The sequence below is a fragment of the Eubalaena glacialis genome, chromosome 8 (genome assembly GCF_028564815.1).
Source record: "Eubalaena glacialis isolate mEubGla1 chromosome 8, mEubGla1.1.hap2.+ XY, whole genome shotgun sequence".
Lineage (NCBI taxonomy): Eukaryota > Metazoa > Chordata > Mammalia > Artiodactyla > Balaenidae > Eubalaena > Eubalaena glacialis.
Window position 1 is genome coordinate 94,953,273 of NC_083723.1, and position 15,138 is coordinate 94,968,410.

At 38.3% G+C, this 15,138-nt stretch overlaps 1 non-coding gene across 1 annotated transcript; it reads left to right on the forward strand.

Annotated features, from left to right (window-relative positions):
- The first annotated feature begins 13,837 nt into the window (after window positions 1-13,837).
- Window positions 13,838-13,944, forward strand: LOC133097095 (U6 spliceosomal RNA). The gene has a single exon (XR_009701968.1). It is a non-coding gene; the product is annotated as a U6 spliceosomal RNA (small nuclear RNA).
- Window positions 13,945-15,138: the final 1,194 nt, after the last annotated feature.

Genomic DNA, 15,138 nt, shown 5'->3' on the forward strand with positions numbered 1-15,138 from the left:
GGTTAAACCCCCAAATATGGAAGCTGATGACAATTTCCTGGACTGACTGACCAGTGAAGAGATTTTTTTCCCAGACTTTTAAGTAGGAACTCAACCCAATAAAAGAGTGATCCCCATATAAATTAATCACAGTCCCACTGCTCCAGGCATCTCCAACACAAGGGTCACACATACAAACATTCATTCCAGAACAGTTGAGTCATTTCTAAGAGTATATTTGCAACTTTAAGTTGAGTGCTTTGTTTCTACAGAATTATGATTTCTGAGTAAACTGATATATTAACTTTAACTTAAAATTCAACCACAAATCTATAGTAGAAATACCTGCTACAAAGTGGAGAGATATAATTTATGAGAATTGGTGAGGGTGTTGCTTTTTAATATAGAATGAAGCTTTATCTGTTCTGGCAGAGTTAGTTTACCAAGTTATTAATAATTATTATAACACTTGAAATTCAAGTCTTTTATCTCTCAGTATTTTAATATTCTATGTAAAAGTTGTAAATGTTTGAGAATTTTTTTGTTTGTTTTTCATTCTTTGGCTTTCATGGCAACAATTCATTCTGGACCAATTAAATATTGAAAAGAGTTGAAATTAGTTACAAAGAGAATAACAGTAATGATTTCGTTTACCATTTTTGACCATTTGGAAAATGATTAGTATCTTAATCCATTAGAGGTGCTATAACAAAATATCACAGACTGAGTAGCTTATAAACAACAGAAATTTATTTCTCATGGTTCTGGAGGCTGGAAGTCCAAGAAGAGGGTGTCAGCATAATCAGGTGAGGGTCCTCTTCAGGGATGCAGACTTCTCACTGCATCCTCACATGGTGAAAAAGGCTAGGGATGTCTCTGGTGCTTCTTTTACAAGGCACTAGTCACATTCATGAGGCACTGTACTCTCATGATTTAAGCACCTCCCAAGGGTCCCACATCCAATATCACCATCTTTAGGGGTTAGGATTCCAACATATGAATTTTTGAAGGACACAAATATTCAAACCATAGCAATTAGGTTCTCAACTACCAACACAAGAGCTAAGGAAATATAGAGTATTGATGTGTACAAATGGCAGGAAAAAAAGGTGAGGATAGCACATAAGAGAGGAAGTAAGGTTGTAACGAGAAAGTGAGGTGGACAGTTTTGAGAATGCTCATAAAAGAGAGACACTCATTTCCATGGTCTCTTTGTGACTTCTCTGCAAGGTTTAATGGCAGAAACTATAGGAGAAGGAAATATGTTTTATGTTACTAATTCTTTGAGCAACGAAAACCTTTGACTTCCTAAGCTCTGTTTATTTTAACAAATTTTGACGGCAATCTTTCTGTGTTCCAAATAAAAAACACAAGTCATAGCTTAATTTTCCTTGATAGCAGTGGTCCATAATTTTATCTGTCTTTTTTTGCACTATGTTATAATGCAGAACACAATTCTGTACCTACTTTCCAGTTTTAGGCTTTTCCCTCGCTATCAAGTTGTTAGTTCTCAAATTTGTGTGTTTCTGCCAGAATGCCTGCCTTTAATTTGCTTCTAATCTTTTCTGGGCTTGGAAAACAGAAAACTGAGCTGGCTAAGAGTTATATGTAAGATATGTTAGATTCAAGGCAGCAAAATTTAGAACAAGGGCCTAGACTTAGGCTCTGAGCTTCCCAACAGCCATTCTGGTGTGCAGTAGCCTTTCCTCTCTAACACCCATGTTCAGAGCTATATTACGGCTGTACAAATTCTGACATCTTAATAAATGAGAAAGAAGCCATAGTCCTTCTCAGATTCATTGTTCCATTTCTCTAGACAACTACAACTTGGGTTTTAGAGTGGGGGTGATAAGTCACTGCCACCATTCACTCTACACAAAGGAAAACTTGTAATTGGCTTAGCTTCTCCCCAGACAGTCCTGTGACCCATTACCATGTTTCCTGCCTGCATGCCCCTCCTGCTCACCACAGCTGGTCACTCTGAACATGGAAACTCTCCAGGGCTCAAGAAGAATAGCTAACAAGAGTTCAGTGGCAGTGGCAGACTTCACCACCACAAGTGGACATCTGCTCTTGCAGAATGAGAAGAAAGTAAATCAATAAAGGTAACATGGCAATTTAGAAACTAAAATAATATTTCAGTTTTTGTTTTAATTAGTTTTAATTCATTGAAGAGCAAAAAACATGAAAAAAAGGGAAGTTCTGTCAGTAGGTCAAATTATGCTGGCTGCCATGACTCACTAGACAGGTGTCTTTGTTATGGAAATAATTGTTTAATAGGCATAGTTTATGATAGAGTCTGAAAAAGAACAAATTACCTATAGAAGGAAAAGTATATGAAAGATAATCCTGAGGCTCTATGCTAGAAAGATATATTGTGATATCTACAGCAGTTGTTTAGAGAGGATTTTTCATGAGAAAAATTAAAAGTTAACTTGAGGGAATCTCCAACATGGTCTTCAGCAAGCATGTGACATAGAGTGTGCATTACACGTGTATCATGGGATTATGAGTTCAATAGTCATATTGGTTGCAGTTGTTCAGTTTGAATTCCTCTGGTTGAATCTCCAGTAACTTTAGATGTGTTTGGAATAGATGGTCTTTGCAGCAATAAGGACCTAATTGATGAAGGCCTTGTGTTTTCTTTTTCACCAAATCTATTTAAGTACAAGTCCTGTCAATTGTGCCTTTTCAAATTCTTTCAGTCTATATCCTCTTCTCTACTGCACTATCATTGCCTTAGGTCAGACCCTCATCATTTCTTCCCTGGACTACAGCCAATATCTTTCTAATAGGTCTCTTCACCTTCAGTCTCACCAATCAGTCTTTGTTCCACATATCACTAGAATGATCTAGGTAACAGGAAAATCTAATCATTAAAATTCTCTAATGTGTCCACACTTCTTTAGGAAAATTCCAAATCCTTAACAAAAATGTAATGCTATTCCTGATTTAGTTTCTTCCAACCTCACTAGAGTCACTTCTTGTCCTCCACCCACCCCCCACCCCACGTCCCTTACATTTCAGTAACACAGAACTACTTGCCACTCCTTCAATGCCCCATATTCTCTTGCCTTTATGCCCAGTTATTTGTCTCCTTCTTTTCTCCACCCGCACATCTTGAAACAGGTTCTCTTCCACTTCCCAAAGAGACTCAAAGTTGTCTCCTCCAGGATACCTTTCCTAACCCTACAACTTCCCATCCCAGACTGCCTGGCTCCATCCAGAATGGCTTAGGTATCCAACTACATTTCCCCACAACACCGTGGATATAATTCTTATCAGATAGGATGTTTTTCATGTTTACTTCTCCACTCCCTCCCCACCAAGAAGAAAGTTTCCTGAGGATCATGATAGTATTTTAATGCTTGTATTTTCAGAAAAAGTCCATCGTAATGTAGATAACTCAAACATTTTTGTTGAAAGAAAAATGAAGTCAGGGAGTGAAGGACAGAGGAAGGAAGAACAGGAAAGAAAGAAAGCACGGAAGAGAGGATGGGAGAGAGGGAGAGAAGAAGACAGGAAGAAAATAATGGGGAGCTCTTCTTCAAAATTAAGCTGGAAAACAACAAATAATTCTGGAAATCAACTGACTCAAACCTCCACTTTAATGTCCTGCATTTAAAATGCTGTTCAGGGGGCATATTGAACGTTTTCTGCTCAGAAATTTGCTCCCTGGGAATCACATGATGACAAGAATTCATATCTTGAGGCAACAAAATCAAAAGTCCTTAAAAGAAAAAGCATGTTGTTCTGAAAGTTTGTGGAGCGCACAATATAATTTACATTCAACTATGTTGTTCCTGCTTCATAAGCATAACTGACAGTCTTGTGGGATAACAGAAGTATAGTCCTCATCAGTGAGGGTCAAATTTTTCAAATTTAGATTTTCAATACAGAAGTAGCAAAATGTTTATAGTTCTGATTTGTGCCATCTATGTACTTTACAATTCAAGGGACTACTTTGATGATGTATAGCAGAATAGTGTTAGAGAAGGAGTTTACAATGAAACATTTAATGACTTCTCTTTGGACCATCTGACTTCGGATCAAATCTCACATAGGCAAAGGTCCTAGAATCAGCTATACAGACAAGATTGTAGAGTTCATAGCAAGTAAGGACACAACCTCTTGCTTACCTCCTGTGCACATCAATCAAGCACAGCTTTCTTGCCAAGCTGGTCACCAGGGTCTGCTGCACAGCAATGTGTACTCCAGACTACCTGCCACTCAGTGCAGACACACCAAACCCTGTTTAGCCTACAAGAGTGGCATCTCTGCTCCTTTCCAGGTAAAGCTGATATCTTGCAAGAAAAGGGGTAAACCATTCATATCACCCCCAAAGGAAGCTTAAGAACTAGCATCGCAATTCACATTACTTACCATTGGACATACGATGGTAATTCCATGAAGGGGTCCTCACATCCAGAGGGTCCAGGCAGGACAATATGCTCTGGGATAACGAAGTGTCAGTACTGCACTGGTCTGTGCTGTAACACAAGAAGGAAACTGAGTCTGATTATGCTCAGTCAAAACTTGGTAAAGATGTCTTCCACAGTATGCTCTCTCTAGACTCTTTGCCAAAAAGGTCAGTGTCACCAGGTCTTCCTTAGGAGTACCTCAGATGAATTGGGCAAAATGGCTCCCTCTTAGAGAAGGAAATTGGGGTAGGAAATGTAAAGATCCATGAATCACATTCTATACAGAAATCAATGCCCAATGTGTTCATAAGATTGGGGTGGCTTGACTTCTAGAAGTTGTTAACAAATGTCCTAAAGTGGTCTCAGAGGCAACTGCCAGGAAGTACGGTGTGATTTCCTCAGGACACAGTAATTGAGTCAATTTACTTGAAAGCTTGGACTATACCCCTTGGTTTCACTAATCATACTGAAGACTCCAAAAACTATTCCCCTGGAATTCTCCAACTAGTCATCACAACCATGGTTCTAAAGCTCAAGGCAAACCTTAGCAACCCCAAGGATACTACAAAGAGTGCACTGAAAAGGCATCTCTATATAGTGCCTGCAATAAACCTGCTCCTTGCTATTCTGGAGGTAAACTTTACTCAGTCCAAATTAATCAAATGCCAATTTCAGAGTTACCACTGAAAAACAAAACAATTATCATCCAAGTGGCACTCTGAATTGTCACCATGTCAGAATTTACTATTAAATCTTAAATTTTCCTAGTTATATGAGACCTTTTTTTCAAAGAATCCAGGAATAGGACTGCATTTTGTAGATGTATTGAATTACATAGTCAAAAAACCTTGCAGAAATAACCACTGACGATCTAATGAAATCAGTTACAGGAATGGGGGAAAATAAAAAGTGTAAAATCAAAATTTTTTATGTCTCTTTCTAAAGTTACCAATATTACTGGTATTCACCCTACTTAAGACAACATGAATGTAATCTATAGTTACCCTTCTGCTAAGCCAAGCAAGAATTTTAAGCTATTTAACAGCTCCTGAATTTCTACCATGTTTTAGTTATGAGGGTAATCACTTTTTCACCTATAGGAGTAATATTTTCAATGGCCCTGACCTCAGTAAAAATGAGTCTGGCATCTGGAAAGCACAGTAGTCCTTGATGTCAGGTGTCTGGGTCATATCCACCACAAATGAAATCAGAATCTCTGGTGGTGGCAAGGGGGAGGACTGGACATGGAAATGCTTCTAAAAGTTCCCCAGGTGATTCTACTGTGCAGCCAGTGTTGTGAATCACTGTGGTGGATGAACAGCACTGTGCTAAACACAGTAATGAAAATAAGCACCTAGTAATCTATTCCTTGCCCTTAAGGAATCTGCCTTGAAGGAGCAATACAACTTATCTTATGCCTATCTACTCATTTCCCCCTTCCCTGAAACTTCACCCACAGGCTGCCACAGGAATGGGCTTAGGCAGCTGTCTGTACCCAAAATCACGGCCTCTGCTAACAACACTGATTAAATGACTGGATATACAGTTCAAGATAAGACAACCAAATTTCTGAAAGTTTGGAATTAAGATCCCAAAAGTCTAATTCAGTCATTTGGGGGTAGTTGAGCTGAAAGAAAACTGAAATGGTAAGGCAGAGAGAAAAGGGAAGAGTACGAAAGTAGATATTCCTGGGAAAGAGTCAGAGGGGTACTGTATGATCCTGAGAACTGGAGAGAGAGAGAGAGAGCTGTCTAGGTTTCTGACAGGTTCCAGTGCATACCCTGCAAGGCCCATTTCTTGGATGCTGTAGGTTTATAATACCTTCTCCTTATTTTAAGCTAGCTGAGTGAGTCTCTGCTCCTTGCAATAAAAAATGCTCCTTTCTCCTCTTCATATTCTGGGTCCCAATTTGATTCCCACGTGATCTGTGAACCCTCCACATCCTTCTCTTGTCTCATGAAAACAGTAAGAGCAGTAAGAGTTCAGATAAATGGGAAACTAAAGGGTTGAGGAGTGGTCTGGGAGGCTTTACAGATCAGGTGGGAACTGAACCGGGACCTAAAAGATGGAGGGGGAAAGAGAGCTCACTCCAGGTGAGGGAAAGAGCAAGCACAAAATCACAGAAGTAGAAATATACCAAAGGTGAAGCCTACGCTTAAGGAAGAGGAGCACTGGAAAATTAATTTAGCTTGGTGGGGATGAACCTGATTAAAGGTCAGACATACTAATTCAATGGTCTTCTACTCCTTAGTTTCTCCTGCACGTAAAAAATCCTGATGCCCAGTACTTTTAAATAAATGCTTTCTAAATTCTTAAATACATACCATTCTGTCCCACTACTCTAGGGGAAATACACTAATAATAACAAACAACCAAAAAGTAATAAACAAGAGAAAAGCATTGATAGAAAGGAACAGACAACGATTGCCAGTTTCTGTTAAAAACAGTTTATTTTTTACACATCAATGGACGCTTATAGCCTATTTTATTCTCTGTATACTTTGGCAAAAGTTGGTTATTTTGAGACTATGTTTTACTTCTATTATCAAAGTAATTCTTTTTTTAACAAAATTTTAAACTTAGTTGCATCTTTACATGCATGACTAGTGTAATGGTCATAGCCTACAACCATTATTGGTGACAGGAAATAGTGTATTTTAGTATTAACTATAATTAAAAAGCATTTTGGATAATATTGGTTAAATGCTGTGAATTCAACAGTGGTATTTACCATCAACTGGAAATAATTAGAGTAGGGTTCTAAGTATTAAGAGATCCTTTCAATTCAAGCACTTTCTCATCAGTGATGTAGACCTGGAGTCAAGGTGTGAAGCCACAGGCAAGGCTAGCAATCAGCCAATATGCATCAGAGTACCAGCCCCAGCCTGAGCTGTACCAATAGCCCGAGAGTGACTCTCACCAGGTCACTTCCAATGATCTTCTCTACATTCAGTATCTTCCTATTTATACTAAACGCGTCCTTAAGTTAAAAATGGCCCAAGCTGGATGGGCTCTTGTAAATTAGTTGATATTTTACTAATGAAACTAAGATAGTTAATTGTTGGGCTTAAGGGGAATGCTGAATTTGCTTTAAAAAATACTTTTTTCTTCCAGCTAATAGCTCCATTGCTTTACTAAAATGACTTTTAAAAATCTTGCATTCTTTTCCCTTAGAATGCAGGCAGGAGCAGCCTGTGCAAAGCCTGCCTGCTCCATACGTCAAGCAGTGTTTGTATATATTTCGGCGTATCCAAGCAAGGGCTTTTTAACTTTCCACCCTACGGACGGAGCTATACTTTCCTGAATGGCAGCCAGGAAAAAACTTGGAGCTTTGGCAGGAAGACTGTGGGAAGCCTGGTGCAACACCAGGCTGAGATCTGGAGCAGAGGCTTTCTACAAAGGCAGAGGAGCGAAACACCTCCCTTTGTTTAGCTCTACATATGAGTACAAATGGAGCCCCCAGATTGCAATCAGGCCCTATTGTATAAACTTGGGGTTTCCATGCCATACAGCATTTTTGGCACGAAGTACTTTATTATTTTTCAGCTGGAAAACCAATTAGCATTCTTTTTATATCTGGGTGTTAGTACTTGGGACTTAGAGAGATTTTTTGGCCACCAGCCCACATGGCTGTAGTCTCTTGGGCAATGCCTGACAAATTAAGATAAAACTGTTACTTCATGTTTTCCTACAAAGAGAAAACAAAAACTGTTTCCTGCTCTTATTAATTGGATGAAGTCAATTTCCACATTTAACAAATAAAATGTAGGCATAATCAGGGTGTCAACCCAGGGCTCTTATCTCTCCCCAAGCGGGTTCCTCTGCAGGAATGTGAGAGTATAAGAACTGTCAGGTTCTGACTAAGTGTTCCTTCTCTTGGAAAAAATCCCCATTGTCAACAGAGGCCTCTGTCCAGTGGATAGGCTGCGACCACCACGAGGTCACCCTTTGCCCCCTCTGGCATTTTTTCCCCCACAAGTTTGAGCGACGGGATTTACCTGGAGAGAACTATGAGGAGATTCCAGCCCTGTCAAGTGAATTAGTCATAACAGTCAAGAGGGTACTGCCCAGTTTGAAAGAAATAAACAGAGCCAAAAATTTCCCTATCTTGAAAGCAGAGCAAAGAAAAGTTCACACTCTAGGAATGCAACTTATGATTAGAGAAAGCCATATCTGGGCTGCTGTCTCAGAATATCTGAGCATGTGGGAGAAGAGGAGGAAAAGAGGTTGAAATTGTTGTGAGAGGTGCCCATCCTATAAAGTATTCCCTTATGATAAACAAGCCTTGCCATGGCGACACAACCTAATGCCACAAGTCAGAGGAATATGGCTCTCCAGTGAGCAGGCCACATTTGGGAAAACCTCCAGGATGATGCAAAATATTTAGAAGGGAAGTGGTGAAACAAACAGAAGGGAAACACAGCAATCCGACTGCAGTTTGAAGACAAAAATATGTTGGGTGCAAAAATCAGTTTGGGTGTAGTTACAACAGTGTTTTTGTGTTGTTGGTACTAAATGTACATCTCTTTGCTAGAAATGGCCTGAGGGGTCTGCTGCTTCCCTTAAAGACTTTCTTTGTAAACAGTGGGTGGTGGCATCCTAAAAAAAATGCACTTGAAAGACTTCTTTAAAGAATTTGCACAGAACATTTTCTTTGCAACAAATTCTGTTCTGGAGCTATATTACTTAACAAGGGGGCTGTGTTCTGAGTCATATGGAAATTAATTATCTTATTGCTAAATTTGTTATCAACAGCATAAAATGATCATCTGTAATATTCTAAGGGAGGAACTAGAAAATGTCCAATTTTGCACAGGTAAAGAAGCATTAGAATTGAGGTTCTAGACACCAGACGTCACACATTGCCCTACATACCAGGTGACCATACATTCCAATTTGTCAAGACAGTCTCAGCTTACTCCAATTATCCAGGTTTAGTTACTAATAGTGCCCCTTTCACTCACAAAAGTGGTTTGGATAACAAATAATTTAGTGACCCTACTCCTGCAGAGACCAAGAGTCTTCTCTCTATCCTCCAGGGATACCAGTCTGATGCTTAATCAATCTCAGAACATACAAGCACTTATAAAAAAGGGAGGGGAAGGGAGAGTTGCTGCCATTTTGCAAAGAGTAATCCTCAACAGTTTGGCTTCACCTAAAAGAAGCATAGAAGGACCATGTGCAAAATCAACTTAGGGGAAGTGAGAGAAAATGTCCATCCATAGAAACCCCCTAAGGAAGCCTTCAGGAGTACCTGAGGGCTTCTTCTTAGATTATATACCAAAGTCTAAACAAGTGTTTCTTTGTCAAATCCTAGAAGGCAGGCAGTCATTTCAAAAGCAGACATGCATACTGCCTCTTTTTCTGCCTTGCAGTCTAGAATGTATCACTTAGATATTCCAAATCAGAAAGTGTTCAGCCATTTTTATATTGCCACCAGCTACACTGCTGGGCTGCAGTTATTTGGATCAGAATGGAAATGCTTTGATCTCTTTTACATCTAAGTTTAACTGTGGCTTGGGCCCAAAAGGTGGACTAATTTTGGCAACTTCCCCTTTACACTTTTATCTGAAGATAAAAGGAACACTTGGAAGCATAAACAGAAGGTGTAGTTCTGTAGGCCCAAGGGCCACCACATCAAACAAACGAAACTATAGAAGCTTATGCTGAATATTAGCTCTGTTTCATCAGCTCTATTCACTCCCTCATTCACTGGCAGGCAGTAGGATCATTTCCTTCCATTGTAAACATATAAAGATAATATAACGTTAAAGAACTTAGAAAAGAAAGAACATTTCCATCACAGTGATTTTCATTTTCACAGAAAAATTTTAAAAATTGAAAACCATGTTTCTTAAGTTATAAATTTATTATACTGGCCTTAGATTCAGGAGTCCAAGGTCCTTGTGCATTCTCCGCAAATATCTGGGTGACAGGAGATGCTGGAGCAGTCATTCTCCTAACCTCCTTGTGTCTCAAGGTTCTGGGCTTTAGTCAGGAATTTATAGCTTGATAAACTCAGTTAGAATGGAACACAGGCCCCTATGGGAAGCCAGCTTGGAGCTCCAGAGAGGAATCATGGCTTCCCAATGACTTTTGCACTACGCAAATTATTCATTTGAGGACTAAATGAGAGCAATTCAAGAGCTCAGGGGGTTTAATGACCTATTTGATCTTATAGTCGGAGCTGTAGTCCATTCAAGCATAGGTCAAGGTACACTGGAGTTCTAAAAGTGAGGAGGTGGTCTCTTTATAGGGACACATATCTGAGTGCACAGAGGCAGTTTAGCTGGATGCAAATCAGATAGGCTCTGAGCAAAGGTATTGGGCACATAATTGCCAAAGCAGTGCTCTCGCTAAGAACAAAAATCACCATATTGGCAGGAGAGATTTCTGACTTTTCCTTACCAATATCTAAGGAGACAAGTGAGTTTCTTGAAGGGCCCTTAGGACACACAGGACCCAACTAAGAGAATATGACATGGCTTAAACATACCAACTTGGCCAAATGCCCCACTATAATGATTTGACAAATGGAGATAAAACAACCAGGCTAGTGATGGAAAGAGTTGATGGAAGGTAATATGGCAGGAATTTATGGATTAAAAGGTACAAATACAGATAATTGAAATAATACTGGGAGTCACTTTTTGTGGGTCATCAGGTGGCATCACAGTACTCATTTGTTTGCTGAAAAAATATTTATTAATTTTAATCTTTTGAATGAAATTACCTTTTTGTTTTCTTACATTGTTGGCTTAAAAGTTGGGGGAGTAGTACCACCCTATTTGAGTTTTCAGTGGTAAAGTTTTCCCAGGTTTCTGGATAAGGGGATGTGACTCAAGCATGAGAAATGTGAAAATCCCATCAACATTTCCTGGCCATCTCGGAAATCAGGATTCCACGTAAAACTTGAGAGTTGCATTAGATCATATCTAAAACCCCTTCCAGCAATGCAATTTTGCATAACAAGGATCTAAGCTTTCTTAAAGAATTTCTTTTTATGCCCATTTCAACACCCTCCAGAAAAGGAAAAAGCAAAGCCAGAGGTCAAGAGAAAATGTAAGTACAGAGAGGCCCAAACCACATTAGTGACAGACATGTGATTCTCAAACCCTCCTTGAAGCAGCTGTCTATCATGTGAAAAGAGTTTGAGCCACTAGGCCTGATCTTCCTTGAATACTCGTCTCTTTGATTTAAAAAACATTTTTTTTCAGTTAAACAAGAAACACATGAATATATTCTCACAGTAGAAGAATCAATCCATACAAAAGCATATAGAACAAAAAAATAAACACAAAGTATTTGTACATTTATGGGTCATATACATTTACATACGATTCTATTATGCTATGGCAACTTCTTTTTACCTGGGTCTTAAAGAATTTTCTATTTTAATATGTACAGATCTTATTCTTTCTCTATAACAATGGAAATGTTCTGTAATTTTATTACTGTCTCCTTTGTTGGTGATGTTCTGTTTGTTTCTACTATTTGCTATTATAAAAGAGAATACTCTTGTAAACGTGTTTTACTGTGAGTGAGTATTTCTGTGGGACAGATTCCTAGAAGTAGACTGCAAGGTCAAAGATTAGGGTTACTTTAAAGTTTGGTAAATATTATCTAATTTTTACATGCTGAGCTTCACATGTATGCCATATGCATTTCTCTTGTAAATGGTCCTTGGTATCCTTTGTCTATCTTCTATTTGGTTCTTTGTGTTTTAAATATTCATATGTAGGCACCTTTTATATATTGCAAATCTTTTATACCTGTTGCAAATATTTCTGCTAGTCTGTAGCTTATCATTTAACTTCTTTTTTATTGTTGTCTCATAGAAGATTTTTGTTTTTATGAGGTCAACATTATAAATAATTTCTTATATGACATATGAATTTTGTGTATTACTTAGGAAAGCTTTCCCAATTCCCAGAGTTATGAATTTTTTTCTATATTCTCTTCAAATACTTTTATAATTTGTTAACATTTATTCTCATTAGTCTCTCCAAAAGGTATCTTTGCTTATGATATGAACTATGAGTTTAATTTTTTCCCCAAAAGGAGAGCCAATTGTCATAATGTGATTAATTGAGAAGCTTTGAACACTTACACTTTTACTAATTAGAGATGACATCTTTACTATAAACTATATTCTTGGGTTTCCATTCTATTTTTTTCTACCAATGTGTTTGTCTATTCCTATGCCAAAATGCACTGTTTAAATTGCCTTATATTATGTTCTTCTTATTAGTAGTAGTTCAAATCCCATGATTCTCTTTTTTAAAAATGTAACTTGCTAAGCATTGCTGTTCTTTCTTTCATACATGCTTGAGAACCAGCTCATCAACATCTTCACGATGTTGAGTTTTCCCACTGAGAAACATGGAATAACATTTTATTTATGTAGATTTTTAAACACCGTTTTCATAAAAATCTTGCACATTTCCTATTTATTTCTAAGGATAAAATGGATTTTGTTGCTATTATGAATGAGATACTTTTTATCATTACGTTTTCTAATTGAGTATTGCTAATATTAAGAAAGTTATTGATTTTTGTATATTGACTTTTATATCTGATCACCTTACTATACTCTTAAAGTACTCTCTTAAAATTCTAACAGTTTTTCTTATCATCCTCCAATTTTCTTGGTAGAAAACTATATATTTCTCAAATTAGTTGTTGGGAGTTAGTAAAACTTGAAACACATGTTTTTTAAGATCAACCAATCAAAGTAATCCTTTGAGAGTGTTACAGACTGAATGTCTGTGCTCACCCTCCACAATTGATATGTTGAAGTTTTAACAACCAATGTGATGGTATTTGAATATGGGGTGTTAAGAGTGTAATTAGGGTTAAATAAGGTCATGAGGGTGGGGCCCTCATAATAGGATTAGTGGTCTTATAAGAATAGGAAGAGAGAGAGAGAGAGAGAGAGACCTCTTCCCAGTGCATGTACCAAGGAAAGGACATATGAGGACACAGCAAGAAGGTGGCCATCTACAAGCCAGGAAGACTGCTCTCACAGAACCCAATCATGCTGGCACCCTGATCTCAGACTTCCAGCCTTCAGAACTGTGAGAAAATAAACCACTGTTGTTTAAGCCACTGAGTCTATAGTATTTTTTTCATGGCAGCCCAAGCTAAGACAGTGAGTTTATGTCATGCTAGGCATACTGGGAGTATTACTGGGACCCCAGTAAGAAAGCATGTAACACTTATTTGTTAAACTTACAGATTTAATACTTTGAAATTATGGTTTGCTTGCTTGTTTGGGATTTTTTGGTACAGATCAAATACTACATTCTTTTCCTAGTAGGCTTATCCTACTCTTCCCCAACATACACAAAAAGATTTTCAAATTTAATAGCTGTTTTCAATTTCTAATGCTTCTAAATAGGTCACCATTAAAACTTACAATCAAGAATGTATAATTTGTGCTCACTTCAGCAGCACATATACTAAAATTGGAATGATACAGAGAAGATTAGCATGGCCCCTGTGCAAGGATGACACGCAAATTCGTGAAGCGTTCCATATTTTTATGAATGGATAAAGAATATGTGGCACATATATACAATGGAATATTACTCAGCCATAAAAAGAAACGAAACTGAGTTATTTGTAGTGCGGTGGATGGACCTAGAGTCTGTCATACACAGTGAAGTAAGTCAGAAAGAGAAAAACAAATACCATATGCTTACACATATATATGGAATCTAAAAAAAAAAGGTTCTGAAGAACCTAGGGGCAGGACAGGAATAAAGACACAGACGTAGAGAATGGACTTGAGGACACGGGGAGTGGGAAGGGTAAGCTGGGACAAAGTGAGAGAGTGGTATGGACATATATACACTACCAAATGTAAAATAGATAGCTAGTGGGAAGCAGCCACATAGCACAGGGAGATCAGCTCAGTGCTTTGTGACCACCTAGAGGGGTGGGATAGGGAGGGTGGGAGGGAGACACAAGAGGGAGGAGATACGGAGATATATGTATATGTATAGCTGATTCACTTTGTTATAAAGCAGAAACTAACACACCATTGTAAAGCAATTATACTCCAATAAAGATGTTTAAAAAATGTATAATTTATAAAGGGAAGGCCCCCCCCTAAAACTGAATAAATAAGGACAAGAGGAAACTATTTTCAGTTTCACTGCCACACAGCCCATTTCTTTTCTTAGCCAGCCTGGGTATGGCTCTTCCAAAGAAGGTTTGCTTCCCTGACATATAGAAACACAGCAGCAGATTTCCTCTGAGTAGCCCAGCCCTTAAGTTTGCAATGCCACATTTCCTGTGGAAGGAATTCTTGAGGCTAAAATCCTTGCTAACTTCCCTTTCCAAAACTGATTGCTTCATATAGGGACATGCTTTCTCTGTAGGTCCAAAAGGACATTGAAAAATTAAAATAACTTTTGCGTGATCGTGTCTCTCCATTTGCTTTCTTACAAACTAATGGCTCATTTCCTTCACTTAGTTTATATATAATGGATTTATAGATACAGATAGGAGAGAATTACGGATAATGTGTCACACTCTATCTTTATTTATCTGTTCGTGATAGATAAGACTGCTCCCTTAACCATCCCTGACTGACTGATTGTGGCTCCTAGAGCACTGTTTTGAGGAGAGGTCAGAGGCTGCCTCTGGCCATGATCAATGATTAATGTCTGCCATGAGCATGGGAGGAAAAGAGGTGGGATGCCTGCCAAGCATTTCCTATCTTTGAATATAA